This window comes from Somniosus microcephalus, chromosome 8, assembly GCF_052327205.1.
Source record: "Somniosus microcephalus isolate GS21.2 chromosome 8, FLI_Smic_1.0, whole genome shotgun sequence".
Classification (NCBI taxonomy): domain Eukaryota; kingdom Metazoa; phylum Chordata; class Chondrichthyes; order Squaliformes; family Somniosidae; genus Somniosus; species Somniosus microcephalus.
In genome coordinates, this window is record NC_140994.1 from 73,238,782 (window position 1) to 73,254,887 (window position 16,106).

At 43.8% G+C, this 16,106-nt stretch overlaps 1 protein-coding gene across 2 annotated transcripts in view; it reads left to right on the plus strand.

Moving 5' to 3' along the window:
• prkg1b (protein kinase cGMP-dependent 1b) overlaps positions 1–16,106 on the plus strand; it is a 1,090,349-nt gene that overhangs the window by 446,366 nt on the left and 627,877 nt on the right. The gene's annotated exons all lie outside the window — the stretch shown is intronic.

Consider the following 16,106-nt stretch of genomic DNA (forward strand, 5'->3'; position numbering starts at 1 on the left):
CAATAGTTAAATTCCGAATTTCACAATGTTGGACAAGGCTATGCTCAGCATGCGTCTGTCCCCTATAAAGTGGTCACATGTCTGCTCAATGGGCCTGGCCTACTTTGGTCTAATTCATCAAACAAGGCTGGTTCAATTCGCGTTGGCAGGTTTTTGGCAGTGGCCATTCATCTACTTCTGCACTGAGAATCTTGCATAATTTTCTTTCTCCCATGTGTTCATATCTTTTTGCTAAATCCTTTAGTTTGCTCAGCGATACTTTTCTGAAGTCTTAATAATTGCTGCTGCATTACAAGTTGCAGCTAATAAAGTCCCAAGAGTCCATGGTTGTATAGATGGGAGCTATGTGACCATTAGGAATCTACACATTCACCCACATGTAGACATTAACAGAAAGTGGCAGCACTCCAAAGGTTCAGGTGGTTTCTGACTACAGAAATGTGGTCCTGAATATAAACACTTTTTATCCATCGAGTGCCCTTATGCTTTAATTATGCAGCAGTCCATCTTATCTGCATTATTTGAAGGTTCTACGGCAATGGGCAGATGACTGTAGGGGGACCAGGGCTACCCTTTATAACCATGATGAGAAGTTTAGAATCCAATTAGAAGATCCAGAGCAGAGTGCAAATACAGAGGTCCATGCCACCACCCGAGGTACTGTGGAGCACACCATTGGGATGCTAAAATAATGATTCCGTTCTTTGGATCATTCAGGCAGAGGGCTGCACTACATTCCAGCCAAAGTCGCCATACTCATCACTGCTTGCTGCATGGTATACAATTTTACTATCTAGTGAGGAATGAACATGCAAAGGATGATGATGAGTTGCATGGAGCTGCAGGTCCACAGGAAGTGGAGAAGGGAGACATGGTGGGAGTTAATGAACAGATGTGTAAATTGGTGGAGAACCGTGTGATTGAGAACTACTTGTATTAAAGGCCACGTCATGCCACTGACCACCCTTGTTTTTGCTATAAAGCCACAATGCTGTTTCACCTAAAGACATGTAGCAGATTCCCTCTTCCAGAGCTGAAATGTCAACTTTACCAGAACTTGTTACCTTTCCATAGCCATGGACAAGCAAATGCTGTACACACCAAGAATAAATAAAAATCAATATTTATATTGTGCTGTTCACATTAGTTATGCGTTCGAAGTCCTATGTCCATGCTTCCCATTGGTGACCCTATAAGGTGTGCTTGTCCCACTGCACAATCCATGACTGTGTCTTAAGTGCTCCCTGACTCGGAGGAGCATCTCTGGTGACAGGTTGCTATTGGATGGTGTAGCCCTATTGCTATAGTCATGGCCTTGAATGTCGAGGTGTAGGAGCATGAGATGTTCCAGCAACATTTGGAGCCATGGCCCAACAGCGCAGTGGATGATGATGCCGGCCTGCTCTCTGGCACTTCATCATCAATCCTTTGAAGTCTGGCTTATGTGACAGGGCATCTTAAATGATGTAGAAAATGCTTCTACTCCAGCATTAGTTCCCCTCTGAAAGCAAGGCCAGTCAGATACCAGTTTATCACCCATGCAACAGATGTAGACTGTGGACTCTCAGCCTGGCCAGGTATTTCATTGTCCTCCCCTGCCGCCCATACTTGCTACTCTTCAATTTTGAATCACTTGGTGTACCTTCCTCAAACTCACGACCCACATTCACTGGGGAAACTGTGCTGGTTCTCCTATAGGAAGCAAAAAGGAGGAAGAACCAATAGGAAGAGAAAAGGAGAAAGATTTACAATGCTTCCCCAACTTCAAAGTGAGATAAGACTACAATGACATTTTGCCTCTCAGGCACCTGCTTTGCAAGTGTAGAACCTATCCTGAGGATTAAGAAAGTGAGTCAGTGTAGGAAGGATAATATTAAATGGGGGAATAATTGCTGGTTGCTGGCATCGCTCCTTCAAACTTGCTCTTGAAAATCTCCATCACAGACTCATGGCCAAAACAGTACGGGTTATCTATTAATAGAGGGTGAGCTGCTTTAGGTGACTGGGCCCGTGCCTGCTCTGGTCCCCTCTTTGTGTTTGCACAGTGCTTTGATCTGTAAGCAGAGCACATTTAGGAAGATGTTAGCAATTAGCTGAGCTTCCTAAACAGCAACCTATTGGCCAGAACCACCTCCTTCCCTGTTTCAGGCCGTTGCAAATTAACTAGTGTGGTGTTTCTGCTCATTGCAGGCTGAACTTTGGACTGCTATGAGCAAAGTATTATTGTGCCCCACTGCAATTATGCCCTACAGTTGTATGGACAAAGGTTACATGTTCCTTTGTGCGTTAAAGGAGATGAACATTTACATTGGGTCCATATCTTCTATGGCCAGAGAGTAAACATGCATATCAAGGTAGGTACACTTACCATGAAACTTCTCTTAATTGCACAGAACTTCTTTTGCATTTACTACCTGGCACGATGGACCTGGGGGACTATTTGCCCACTCGGCTACCTCCAGCCATGCAGTTTGGAACTTCGATTGAACAGGTGGGTGGCATTTAGCATCAAAGCGTGCCGCGCTCCTTCACTGCACCTCCTTTGACAAGACCTCCAAGGAGTTATTACTAAGTGAGGGAATTTTAGGTGGTGCTCTCATTACACATCATTCCGTAAAACTATACTTTCCACACTTCCTTTCAGTATAAGGCAGAAAAATAGTGAACTCCAAGTTAATGATGAAAATTAGTGAACTCCCCTTTAATGACCCACCCAAGTTTGCAGATCCCAGTTACCCAAAATGCAGGCCTACGTCCCAGAGCTACAAAAACATGTGCAAGGGAAAATCCTGGCATTGGATGAGGCTCCCTGTCTTCACCGATGGCGTGAGTGGGCCTGTTCCAGGGGAAGCTGATTTTGCTGTTCCCATCAAATCAGGGTAATTATATTCAAAGCATGTTATTTCATAACCATTGAACACCACTTATGTTGTCATTCCTTCAGACGTATTAACCATGATTTGTTACTGGAAGGAGTTAAGCGACTAAGGGACAAAAGTTGCTGTCCTCCAGAACGGAAGTAGCTGGTGGATGCATTGAGTCGATTCAAATGCACGTACAACTTGTGCCTAGCTCTTGTGGAGTGACATCTAAGGTGCTCTTAGATGATAGAAATGCAGTCAATGCCGATGCGTGGATCTCGCTGTGTGCTGTACTCTAAGCCCCAGATATCAGGAACTGACTGCACCATTGCCCAATGAAAATATGGGTCTATGATTGTGCTGTCGAGATAAGGGAGCAGTTTTTGGCTTATGTCAACAAGGGGAGCCGAACCCTCGTGTTTTCACTTTGTGAGTTTCTTTGTAAAAACCAAGCCCACCGTATCTACAGAGAACAGAGTGTAAGATCAGGAGGATGGTACGTGACACCAGGTCTCCTGCGACATGACGCAGTTCTAGCACAAGTAAACCGCCTGAAGTCTCAGGCAGTAATCTGACCGCTGATGTGATACTTGTACCGGGAATAAAACATCTCTAGTAATTAGCAGATTTTGATTTTTTTTTTACTTTGCACGAGAAACAGATAAAATTGTTGAAGGAAATTTTTTTTAATTAGTCTTGTATTTTCCTGTCCTATGTGTTGCATGGAGATTTCAGACATTAGTGAAGAAATGGGTGATCCCATGGCAACATCTCCTGTGTGTTCATACAGCAGGGCACTGGGCTAATGCAGCTCATAATGAGGCAGAGCATAAAAGCTTCCCAGGCACATCTTCAATTGCCAGAAGTTTTAAATTATTCTTAGTGATAGTATACGTCAGTCTAATTGAAACCACATCAAATAAAACTGATGTATTTTTTTAATGTTTCTATCCATGGAAGATTGCACATTGTTTGTGTAAAATCATTTGAACCTTTCATTAATACAGAATAGAATCTCTATCAGTTTATTTGGTGCTTGGGCACTCTGTTCCTTTCCTTAAAATAATGGGCCATACTTTGTAGTAAGGTTATATGTTTATGTAGTTTGTACGAGAATGTCAGAATATTTGGTTTTAGTGATTACAGCATCCTCTGACTTGACTACAGTTACCCCTTTGCCTCATGTATTTAGGCTTCATTTACCAGTGACTTTTTCTTTAAACTTGCCCAGCTAATTATCAAACTGTGGTTTTTGATCAATATTCTTTTCAGGTTGAATAACATTAGTACCTCATGTTTGTCCTTTTATTGCTTGAACAATATTTCTACATCATTACCTTCGATCATTTTGTTCATCCATCTTTAAATGATGCTAGGCATCTTTGTAGCAGTCTAGAAATGTCCTTTGTCTGCTTCCACTAGTGGATGGCCATTATTTAGAGGTCCCTCTAATATTAACATTTTTCTACATCAGAATGGCTTCCGTTTGTAGTGTTACCATTTTACAAAATGTTGGTCTGTGTTGTAGCGTTTTTAAAATAAAATCTAATGATCATCGCTTCTCAGCACCTTCTTTTGACTATTTCTTGTGCTGTGTCTGTAACCTGTCACTAAACCTGACTAACTTAATAGCCTATATGGCAGTCACTTTATAGATCTTGGTGCCTGGCCTCTGGGACAAGCCCAAGGGGCTGAATGGCCTACTCCTGTTCCTATATTTCACATGTAAGTATATGACATAAGGCATACTCTTTGTGAATTGAGGAGGTTTCTGTTATTTTAAAGTTTATTTTCTCTCTGTCTCCTGTGATTTCTGCAGGATGTATTGAGTGACTCACTGGATGTTTACCAACTGCTGTTAAATCCAAAGTACAGTGTACCAGGCTTGACGGAGACTTAAAAGTTTCCTATTGCACAACTTAATTCATGAGAATAAGGAAGAAAGAAAGAACTTGCATTTATATAGTGCCTTTCATGATCTCAGGACGTCCCAAAGCGCTTTACAGCCAATGAAATACCTTTTTTGAAGTGTAGTCACTGTTGAGTAAATCCTGCTGTTGATGAATACAATTGTTAACATATCTGATAGTTGTCTATATTCCTGTAAACCATATTGAACTTAGTTGACCAGTTTTTTTCTAATTTATTATCAATTGGCTGTTTAAAAAAACATATTCAGAGTCTTTTGTGCTGTGTGGGCTATCATGAATGATTAAAGGGACAGCCTGCAGGACAAAAAAAAGTACAAGGTCATCATAGATTACTGTGCTTGGATGATTAACAATCCCAGAACACTTTACTCATCACAGAACTAATATTTCTAGCAGTTGATAAGATAAAGCCAACAAGAACAACTTGTTATTGAATAAAAAGCAGTAACTGATTTTTTAAAAATAACAAAGCTCCTCAGATGTTAAAGAAAGAAAGACTCGCTATCTGGAGGTTCCGATGCTCTTTACAGTCAATTCAATACTTCTGAAGTGTAATCAGTGTTGCAATGCCGGGAATACGGCAGCCAATTTGCGCACAGCAAGGTTCCACAAACAACAATGAAATAGATGACCAGATAATCTATTTTAGGTGCTGCTTCAGTGATAAATGTTGGCCAGGACATCCGGAGAACTCCCCTACTTTAATTCAAATAGTGCCATGGGATCTTTTACGTCCACCTGAGAGGGCAGACAGGGGCTTCAATTTGATGTCTCATCTGAAAGGCAGCACCTCTGACAGTGCAGCACTCCCTCAATACTGCACTGGAGTATCAGTCTAGATTATGTGACCGAGTCTCTGGAGTTGGGCTTGAACCTATGACCTTCTAACTCAGAGGAGAGAGTGCTACCAACTGAGCCACAGCTGACACTTGACTTATATTTCAGGATAGATTAGTGGAATCATTTTAAGAAGCAATGGGATGGTTATCTGTTTTTGTTACTATTGAAATGACTCAACTGATCAAGGAAAAGTACCTTTAATATATACAATATAAATGTTAGCCTACATAGCATATACTCTATGAATGATGTTGAAATAGCTAAAGATAAAGCTAAATGAAAACTAGGAACCTTAGTAGACTTTACACAAAACATGTCCAACCAATGCAGAGCAGCAATCAACAAAGGCCAATAGGACGTTGAACCATATAGTCAAAACAGCAGAATATAAGTCAGAGGAAGCTATGATCAAACTGTACAGAGCACTGATCAGACCACAACTTTGATACTGTGTCCCATTCTGGCCACCAAGACATTTAAACACCGGAGGCGGTGCAAAGAAGAGCCACAAGGCTGATCCCTGAAGTCAAAACTCCAAATTATAAGGAAATGCTGGAGAACCTGAAAAGGAGGCATCTGAGAGTATGGGGGGAATTTTGCCAGCCCTGGGGAGGCAGGTATGGAGGTGGGACTGCCGGGAAAATGGCAGAAACTGGGAGCGGGTACCGAAACCGGTCCCAACCCGTCTCCGTGCCATCTTCTCGGGAGGCGGGAAGGGGATTACAGCCAATTAACTGCCTGTTAACAGGCAGTTAAGAGGCTTATCCCCATTTTACCCCTGCAAGTGCGGGCTTCCCGACAGCTGCAAACCTCGCCAGGGTCAGTGAGGCGAGCAGTGGGTCTGCGGGTGTGAGAGGGGTTGAAAAGTCCACTGTGGAGGTGAGTGATGGGTGCAAGTATAGAGAGGTAAGTATGAGAAGTGAGCGCAAAGTGTTAGAAAAAGTTTCCTTACCTTTGTTTCTTCCTGCAGGCTTCAACCCTTGGGGATCCGGAGGTGCCTCATCTCAACGGCAGAGATGACAGAATGGCTGCTGCATTCTCAAATGCAGCAGCCATCTGATTTCTGCTAAGGAAAGCGGTTTGGTGAGTCTTCAGTACAAGGGCTCACCATAAAACAGAGATTGTCAGCAAAGCTGTCAAATGCTGACAATTCATCTGTCAAAAATGTTGACGTCCTCTGTCACCGGCTTTCCCCTAATTGGCCGGCTAAGCCCGCAGGGCAGGCTTAACAAGGTCAATCAAGGGAAAATAGCGTGGGTTGGCCAGACATCGTTTGGGATCGGACTGAAACCCGACAACCAGCAATCCCGCCCCCAATGCGCCCCCATTGAGAAAATCCAGCCTTTAATCTTCTAAAGGTATGTAAGATAGTAAAGTGTTTAGAAAAGGTAAATGTGGAAAATTAAACTAAATTGCAAGAGTAGAACAAGGAACATATTCAAAGTAGAAAAAGACAAATTTAGGCCTGATATCAGCAAGTTTATCTTCACACAAATTGATCACATTGGAATAGACTTCAGGATAGATTAGTGGAATAATTTTAAGAATCAATTGAATTCTGAATGGGAAAACTTCAGTGTCTTTCTGGATGGATGAATTAAGGTGGGATGAATGTTATTCCTCATCCGTAATTATTTCGTGATCTTGTGGTGATAATGGCCACTGCCTTGCATGTGAAGGGCTTTGAGATATTTCCGAGAGAGGTATTAAGGCTCTATGTAAATGCAAGTCTTCCTGACATATTTATGTATGGAGACAAGATATATACATAGAATTACAAACATTTATATCGCACCTTTTAGGAGGACCCAAAGAGCTTTACAGCAAATGAAGTACTTTTTTGAAGTACGGTCACTGTTGTAATGTAGGAAACATTACAAAGAATCTAAAGCTGGTCTATGCTGGTGTTTATATTCCACACAAGCATCAACCCTCCTCTTAAATACCTCAATGCTATCTACTTCGACCACTCCATGTGGTAGCCAGTTCCACATTCTCACTACTCTCTGTGTGAAGCAATTCCTCAGAGTATCAGAATAACAATTCACCTCACCCACCCCCCCCCCCCACCCCCACCCCGGCAAAACTGTGCTCTTTAAAACATTTGATGTAGTATAAAGAACAATTGTCAACCCATTTCTGACACAAACTTGCCTCTCTTAAATATTTTCCTGCAGCCTCTTCAGTAATAACTCAAAGATCTTTAGGACCAGGAAAAGACCATAAACCCAAGAAGCAAGTCTTTTTTTAAAAAAAAAACAGAACCTTTAATTTCAGGCAACTCTAATCCAGCCAAATGTTGTTTACATGAATCAGGCATTTATCATTGTGTGTGCCATTTTGTGTGTTGCTAGCTCTTAATATTCTGTAAATAATACAAGTCTTTGAGCAGCCGTAGGATTTTTCATGTCATGCTATTTTGATGTTTGTGTGTGGTTTGAGAATATCGGGAGGGTACCAAAGCTTGTGTTGGAGTAACCATTCTGATGTTGACTGAATATAAATCTGAATTCAGATGTAAGACTGCAATTAGGTTCCTTGATTTTCCTGCAGCGGAGATAATGGGACATTCTAGCAGCAGGTATGGAAAGATTACGACCATTTCTGTTTTATCTTCTGTAGGCAAGTATTACTCATGTGAAATGATTTGATGAAGACAGTTGGAAACATATAACTAATTTATTATATCAATGGCATTAAAAATAATTCCTTGGAGGTGTTTAAACAAGGCTGGGTAAAAGCTAAAATGACAACATAATTACTAGGAATTCTACAGATTGAAAGGAAACCATTATCGCCTGAGTATTCTGCGGTTGAAGTACAATACAAAAGAGGAGAAAATCTGTATTCCAAAATGACTATAGAAAATAATCGTCTCAATGGTTCAGTTTATATGGTGAGTGCCTGGGCCATACAGACTGGGAAGGTTCAAGGTTGGATGCCTGGTTTATGCTAACATAGTTTATCCTAATACAAAAAGAAAATACTGCAGATGCTGGAAATCTGAAATAAAAACAGAAAATGCTGGAGATACTCAGCAGGTCAGGCAACATCTGTGAAGAGAGAAACAGAGTTAACGTTTCAGGTCGATGACCTTTCGTCAGAACTGGAAAAAAGCAGGAAATGGAACAGATTTTTAAGCAAGTGTAGAGGTTGGGAAAGGGGGGAGGGGATGAAAGAACAAAAGGGAAGGTCTGTGATAGGATAGAAGGCAGGAGAGGTTAAGAGACATTAAGAGATATTCAAGACAAAAGGAGATGGTAATGGGACAGGTTAAGAAACAAAGGATGGCTCTAGATGAAGTGTAAATTGCGCTGGCAGAATGGAAGACAGTTGCCATGTGGGAGAGAAGAAAAGAAGACACGAACAAAAAGTGTGGATAAAAAATATATATATGATAGGGGCCGAGGTTATGATCTGAAATTGTTGAACTCTATGTTGAGTCCAGAAGGCTGTAAAGTGCCTAATTGAAAGATGAGGTGCTGTTCCTCGAGCTTATGCTGAGCTTCAGTGGAACAGTGTAAGAGGCCGAGGACGGAGAGGTCAGAGTGGGAATGGAGCGGAGAATTAAAGTGACAGGTGACCGGAAGTTCGGGGTCCCCCTTACGGACTGAATGGAGGTGTTCCGCAAAGCGGGCAACAAATCTGCGTTTGGTCTCCCCAATGTAGAGGAAACCACATTGTGAGCAGCGAATACAGTATACTAAATTGCAAGAAGTACAAATAAATCGCAGTTTCACCTGGAAGGAGTGTTTGGGGCCCTGGGCAGTGGGAAGGGGGGAGGTATAAGGGCATGTGTTGCATCTCCTGCGCTTGTATGGGAAGGTACCGGGCGAAGGGGAAGGGGTGTTGGGGGTGATAGAGGAGTGGACCAGGGTGTCGCGGAGGGAGCGGTCCCTTCGGAATGCTGAAAGGGGAGGTGAGGGGAAGATGTGTTTGGTGGTGGGATCATGCTGGAGGTGGTGGAAATGGCGGCGGATGATCCGTTGAATGTGGAGGCTGGTGGGATGAAAGGTGAGGACAAGAGGAATTCTATCGTGATTCTGGGAGGGAGGGGCAGGGGAGAGGGCAGAAGTGCGGGAGATAGAACGGACACGGTCAAGGGCCGTGTCAACCACAGTAGAGGGGAACCCTCGGTTGAGGAAAAAGGAAGACATGTCGGAAGCACTGGTATGGAAGGTGGCATTGTCAGAGCAGATGCGGCGGAGATGGAGAAACTGGGAGAATGGAATAGAGTCCTTACAGGAAGCGGGGTGGGAGGAAGTGTAGTCCAGGTAGCTGTGGGAGTCAGTGGGCTTGTAGTGAATGTTTGTCAATAACCTATCCCCAGAGTTGGAGACGGAGAAGTCGAGGAAGGGAAGGGAAGAGTCGGAGATGGACCATGTGAAGGTGAGGGGAGGGTGGAAATTGGAAGCAAAGTGAATGAAATTATCTAGTTCAGGGCGAGAGTAGGAAACGGCTCCGATACAGTCATCAATGTACCGGAAAAAGAGGTGAGGGAGGGGACCTGAGTAGGACTGGAACAAAGAGTGTTCCACATATCCCATGAAAAGGCAGGCATAGCTAGGACCCATGCGGGTTCCCATAGCAACACCTTTGATTTGGAGGAAGTGAGTGGAGTCAAAGGAGAAGTTGTTCAATGTGAGAACAAGTTCAACCAGGCGGAGGAGGGTGGTGGTGGATGGGGACTAGTTGGGCCTTTGTTCAAGGAAGAAGCGGAGCATCCTCAGGCCATCCTGGTGGGAGATGGAGGTGTAGAGGGATTGTTTATCCTAGTACGGGCAGGTGGCTGAGGCCCTACACCTGCCTCCATGCCCCTGATCTGGGGTGGAGAAAATCAGTCGGGGTTCCTGTTCCTGTTTGTTAGCCACTGACTTCTACAGGGAATGTATGTCTGTGGATGGTGGGTGAAGAGAGGATTGGGTTTGTCTGTGACACCCTCTGTGATGGAATAGCCTGCTAGTGCTCACCATTGAGGCTCACATGAATAAAGGCCACTTTTTTGTAATGATGGGTTGGTACGCCAAATTCTGCTGTAGAGTGGCAGCTTATGTCCAATTGTGTAGAAATTTCTCAATCGTGACCAGATTATGCGGCAATGAGTACAGCGAAGGCTGGAAAAATGAGTTGACAACTTGCTTCAGTCACTCTGATGTACCCATAAGCAGCTGGATCAAGACTGCCATTTTAAAAGTTCTGGGAGCAGGCCACCATCTCCTGCCAGCTGGGGAAGGTGCCTTACCAGACAAAATGAGAGAGAGAAAAATAAATCTCAGCCTGGAAATGACTGTTGACAATAGTCGTGGACAAATACTGAATGTGTTCTGATGCCAGTCCTCCAGCTGCTATTTTAAATGGGTTAATGTCTCCTCTAATATAATGGACCGAGAAATGTCGTACAGACGCATTAAAAATCCATCCCCTAATATCACCAAGAGTAACTACTGGGTACTGGCTATAGAACTGGTGGTTTTGTAACCACTACGCTGGAAAAATGAATCAACAAACTAATAAGAAACACAGGAAAGTAAAACCAGCCCACTGTGTCATTTTAATTTATATTTAAAGCCAGCAGCATTAAAAAAGATAATTAGTGTTTTGTTTTATATGTCTGAAAATATACAGCACTAGCCGTACGTTCATTAGTTTCTAATTTTGCTTGCATTTTTATGGGACATTGTTATTGAGGCGCTGCAAATATATTCAGCATCGAGGACAATAATATGTGATCAGGGGCACATTAATGCACAGGCCTACAGCGTAAGTAATGGGGTCTGCTGGTGAAACTCGCCATAACTTTGAGTAGCCAATGGAGCTACAGTGCAGTCTCCCGAGAAGACCGAGGCTACCCTAAGACTCAGAATAAAAAACGGAATTAATTTTGCTGTCAGCTGTGGCTTAGTGGGTAGCAGTCTTGTCTCGGAGTCAGAAGGTTGTGGGTTCAAGTCCCACTCCAGAGACTTGAGCGCAAAAATCTAGGCTGACACTCCAGTCCAGTACTGGGGGAGGGCTGTACTGTTGGAGTTGCTGTCTTTCAGTTGAGATGTTAAACTGAGGTTCTGGTCTGCTCTCTCAGGTGGATGTAAAAGATCCCATGGCACCATTTCAAAAAAGAGCAAGGGAGTTCTCCCTTGTGTCCTGGCCAATAATTATCCCTCAATCAACATCACTAATGTAGATTATCTGATCATTTATAACATTGCTGTTTGTGGGATCGTGCTGTGTGCAATTTGGCTGCTGCGTTTCCTACATTACAACAGTGACTACACTTCAAAAAGTACTTCAATGGCTGTAAAGTGCTTTGGGACGTTCTGAAGTCGTGAAAGATGCTATATAAATACAAATTCGTTCTTTTCAGTCACATCAAAGTAAGAAAAAGACTTTGGCAGTGCTTGCAGTCAGTGTGTGGCAGGATATGTTTGACAGCAGTGTGGTGATTTGACAGTTCCTGGCGTTATCCTTTTTGGTTAAACTGATTGTCCCTACTGCGTTTTTTTTAATCAGATCGGCTGAATTATCTTTCACATCAAAGAAAAAGCAGTTGAAAGCTTATCTCAAAAAGATTCTATGCAACTCCATACAGACTGACATCATCCACAATGAGCAACTGGTGAAACAGAGAGTACTCGATTGTCTCCCCCAGCAAGGTTTAATAATTTATATATAATGAACCCTCTTTGTCACTTCATTGAAGAACTCAATCAAGTTCGTCAGACATGACTTGGCTTTAACAAATCCCTGTTGGTTGTCATTGATTAACCCGTTTTTCCAAGTGAAAATCTTGTGGCACTAATGCTTACCTGCTGAAAGGTTGTAAACACTGACAGGAAAGTGTGACTGATGGTGCCATTAGAGTTGGTCTTTCACTTTGATGTTTAATCATATATAAAATATTTGTCTTATTAAGAGTTTTGATTAAAATTTTTAAATGAATAATTACAGAGGCTGCAGTGCAAAGACTTGAAAATATGTCTTTATGCGATGCAAGTGAAAGAAACCCTGAGCCAAGCACCACAGAGCCATTTGTTGTCCTACTACCGCCCAGTTCTTAGGTGTAAATGAAGCAGTGGTGGGATGACATTTTTTTTTAAAACCTCTTCAACTTACCACTGGAGGACTACCTGTTGAGATTTTCAGACAGACCTCGATTTAGGCAGTCAAAGTTGACATCGGAAGCAGGTGAAGGCCTCGTTAATGTATAATAAATAGGGGTCAAATAACACAGTTAGGACCCCGATGACAATCAGTGCCACCACCGTTGCTTCCTCAATACACCACCTAAAATGAGGCATGGGCTATTTTAACTCCCAGGCTTCAATCATATCAGTGTCAGCTGTGGCTCAGTTGGTAGCACTCCTGCCTTTGAGTCAGAAGGTTGTGGGTTCATAATCCCACTTCAAGGACTTAAGCACAAAAATCTAGGCTGACACTCCTCCAGTGTAGAATTGAGGAAGTACTGTGCTGTTGGGAGTGCTGTCTTTCAGATGAGACATTAAACCGAGGCTCTATCTGACCTCTCAGGTGGATGTAAAAGATCCCATGGCACTATTTTGAAGAAGAACAGGGGAGTTATCCCTGGTGTCCTGGCCAATATTTATCATTAAATGCAGATTATCTGGTCATTATCACATTGCCATTTGTGCGCAAATTGGCTGCCGCATTTCCTACATTGCAACTTTAAAAAAAAGTCCTTAATTGGTTGTAAAGTGCTTTGGGACATTTGGTGGGTAGTAGTGAAATGCGCTATGTAAATGCAAGTCTTTCTTTCTGTATCCCTCTGGGCAACTTCCCACCCATTCCAAGCGAAAAATCGTGTGGCTCAGAGGCTGCTGGCCAACAGCAGACAAGTAAGTGGCATGCCTGGTGTCGCGCAACTTCCCTAGAGGTTAAACCAGGTGCAACTCTTTACCCACATCCTGTCCTTCTATCCTTTTTTAAATTTGTTTATGGGATATGGGCATCGCTGGCAAGGCCAGCATTTATTGCCCATCCCTAATTGCCCTTGAGAAGGTGGTGGTGAGCTGCCTTGAACGTGGCCGCAGTCCGTGTGGTGAAGGTACTCCCACAGTGCTGTTTGGGCGAGAGTTCCAGGATTTTGACCCAGCAATGATGAAGGATCGGGGATATACTTTTAAGTCCAGATGGTATGTGACTTGGAGGGGAACTTGGAGGTGGTGGTGTTCCCATGCGCCTGCTGCCCTTGTCCTTGTTCCAGACTCTGGAATGCTTAGACCTCTCTTTATCAGTGTCCAAACTCTCTCAAAACCTTGCTTTACACGGAAATGTCCTGTCCTTCCGACCGATTTCTAATGGCCTCAGCAGCCTTTAACCAAGAATTGTTTTTAAATTTACTCATTTTGTTTTTAACAGTTGTTTTGGGCCTTTTGCAGCAATTTCTGCACATTTAAAATTCATAATATCCTAGGGATAAGTGTTAATCCCTTCCAACTCTTCATTCCGTCCTCAAGCGACTCTGTCAGATCTTCTGACTGATTCACTTTATATACCTTGAGCATTGATTATCCTTGGATTTAGGTTATTATCATTATATATAACAAATTATCCTAAGAGACACTAGAATATATTGTGTACACATTAAAGTCATACTAATTAATCTAGCCTATGAGTGTTGTCCAACATTATGCACTGTCTTTCTTCACTCAGAGGGTGGTGAACCTGTGGAATTCTCTACCATAGAAGGCTGTGGAGGCCAAGTCACTGAATATATTTAAGAAGGATATAGATAGATTTCTAGACACAAAAGGCATCAAGGGGTATGGGGAGAGAACGGGAATATTGTATTGAGATAGAGGGTCAGCCATGATCATATTGAATGGCGGAGCAGACTCAAAGGGCTGAATGGCCTACTCCTGCTCCTATTTTTCTATGTTTCTATGGCCTAGAAATTCAGTTTGGGCCCGCCAGCTCGCTTGCGCCCAGAAGTTACCGCTGTGCGCGGAGCCACTTGCGCCCGCCGGAAATTCAGTTTCAGCACCCCAAGTCGAAGCCGGCCGCTATTCAAGGGTGTGGCCGCCCCCGCTTGGGGCGCTGAAACTGAATTTCGGCGCGCTAGGTGCCGCAGCGCCACCCGCTGCGGAGCGGCAGGCTGCGGTACTGCAGGCCTTCCTCCCTCTCTTAAGGGGGAGGTGCCTGCAACAGCGAGATCGCCGCTCGCTAGTGCCGGCAAATGAGCCCGGCACCACGGAGAAGTGCCGGGCTCCCGGAAAACAGCCGGCAATGCCGCGGGGGGGGGGGGTGGAGGAGGCCGGGGATGGAGGTGCGGGCAGGCGACCGCCGAAAAAGCGGCCGGCCGCACCTCCGCCTTAACTCGCCCCACTAAGGCTGCAGGACGGCCCCGTTTTCAGATCGCTGTTTGCGGCCGCTGCGGAAGAGGCGGCCGCAACTAAATATGGCGGTCGGGCCGGTAGCGGGGCACTGCGCACACCGATGACGTCATCGGTGGCGGTGCAGCGCTACTGGCTAACGCCGCCATTACCGCAGCGCTGAATATCGGCGCAATCTCAGCAAGTGGCGCAAAAGCCCTCTTTGGGCGAAAACTGGGCGCAAAGCCTACTGAATTTCTAGCCCATTGTCTCTCACCATTCATGGTCTCCTAACTTTTGTACCTTATCTTCTACAAGCGCATTAGCTTGTTTCATCTTAACTAGGTGATGAAGTGAGACGCGTAACCATGCCAGTATGGGCTTCAGACTCAGTGACTATGGAAGAATAGGGTGACCAAAGGGTACAACAGCTTACAATGCCTCCTCCTGTAGTGTGTGATTACCGTGAATCTCCATCACATATGTGGTCGCATTGGCATGAGAGAGTGTGCTCCCCAACCTGGCTAATATACGCGGGTATGAGGAAGAAAGGGGAATAAGTGATGGGGCGAATGGTAGTGTAACGTCACTCGTGGTTATGGTACCTATCCACCTACTAATGACTCTTACCAGGCACTCTTGTTAGCATCACCTGCCCATCTCGAGCCATTTGCTCTTCTTGTCTAAATTTCATTTGGTTAATATACATCATGCTACAGACAAAGAAAATCATAATACATTACACTGAAGGCTACAGTGTACCATAATATTAAGAAATCATGGACTTAAAAGATTCTCCAGTTCTTCTTTTACCCTTATCCATCTTGTGGATAATTCTTGCTAAGTAATATTTCTCCATAGCTCTCAGTTGTCCCAATTTTATTGTTAACGCAAAGGAATCCAACCCTGAATTTCAGAAATCCAAATTCTATGTCCCTCTTTACTTTAATTTTAATCCGTTTGATAGGTACTAGTGTGTTTAACTCTATCCTGATTGTTTCATTAAAATTCTGTTTTTCTATGGCGCATGTGTCAGTGCCTTCATTAAAAGGTTTTCTCACTCACCTGTAGGGGTGGCGGGTGGTGCGTGCGCCCAGTCAGTTATGCACCTGACTGCCTGTGAGCGGTTCGAATCGCTCCCACGCCCCTTG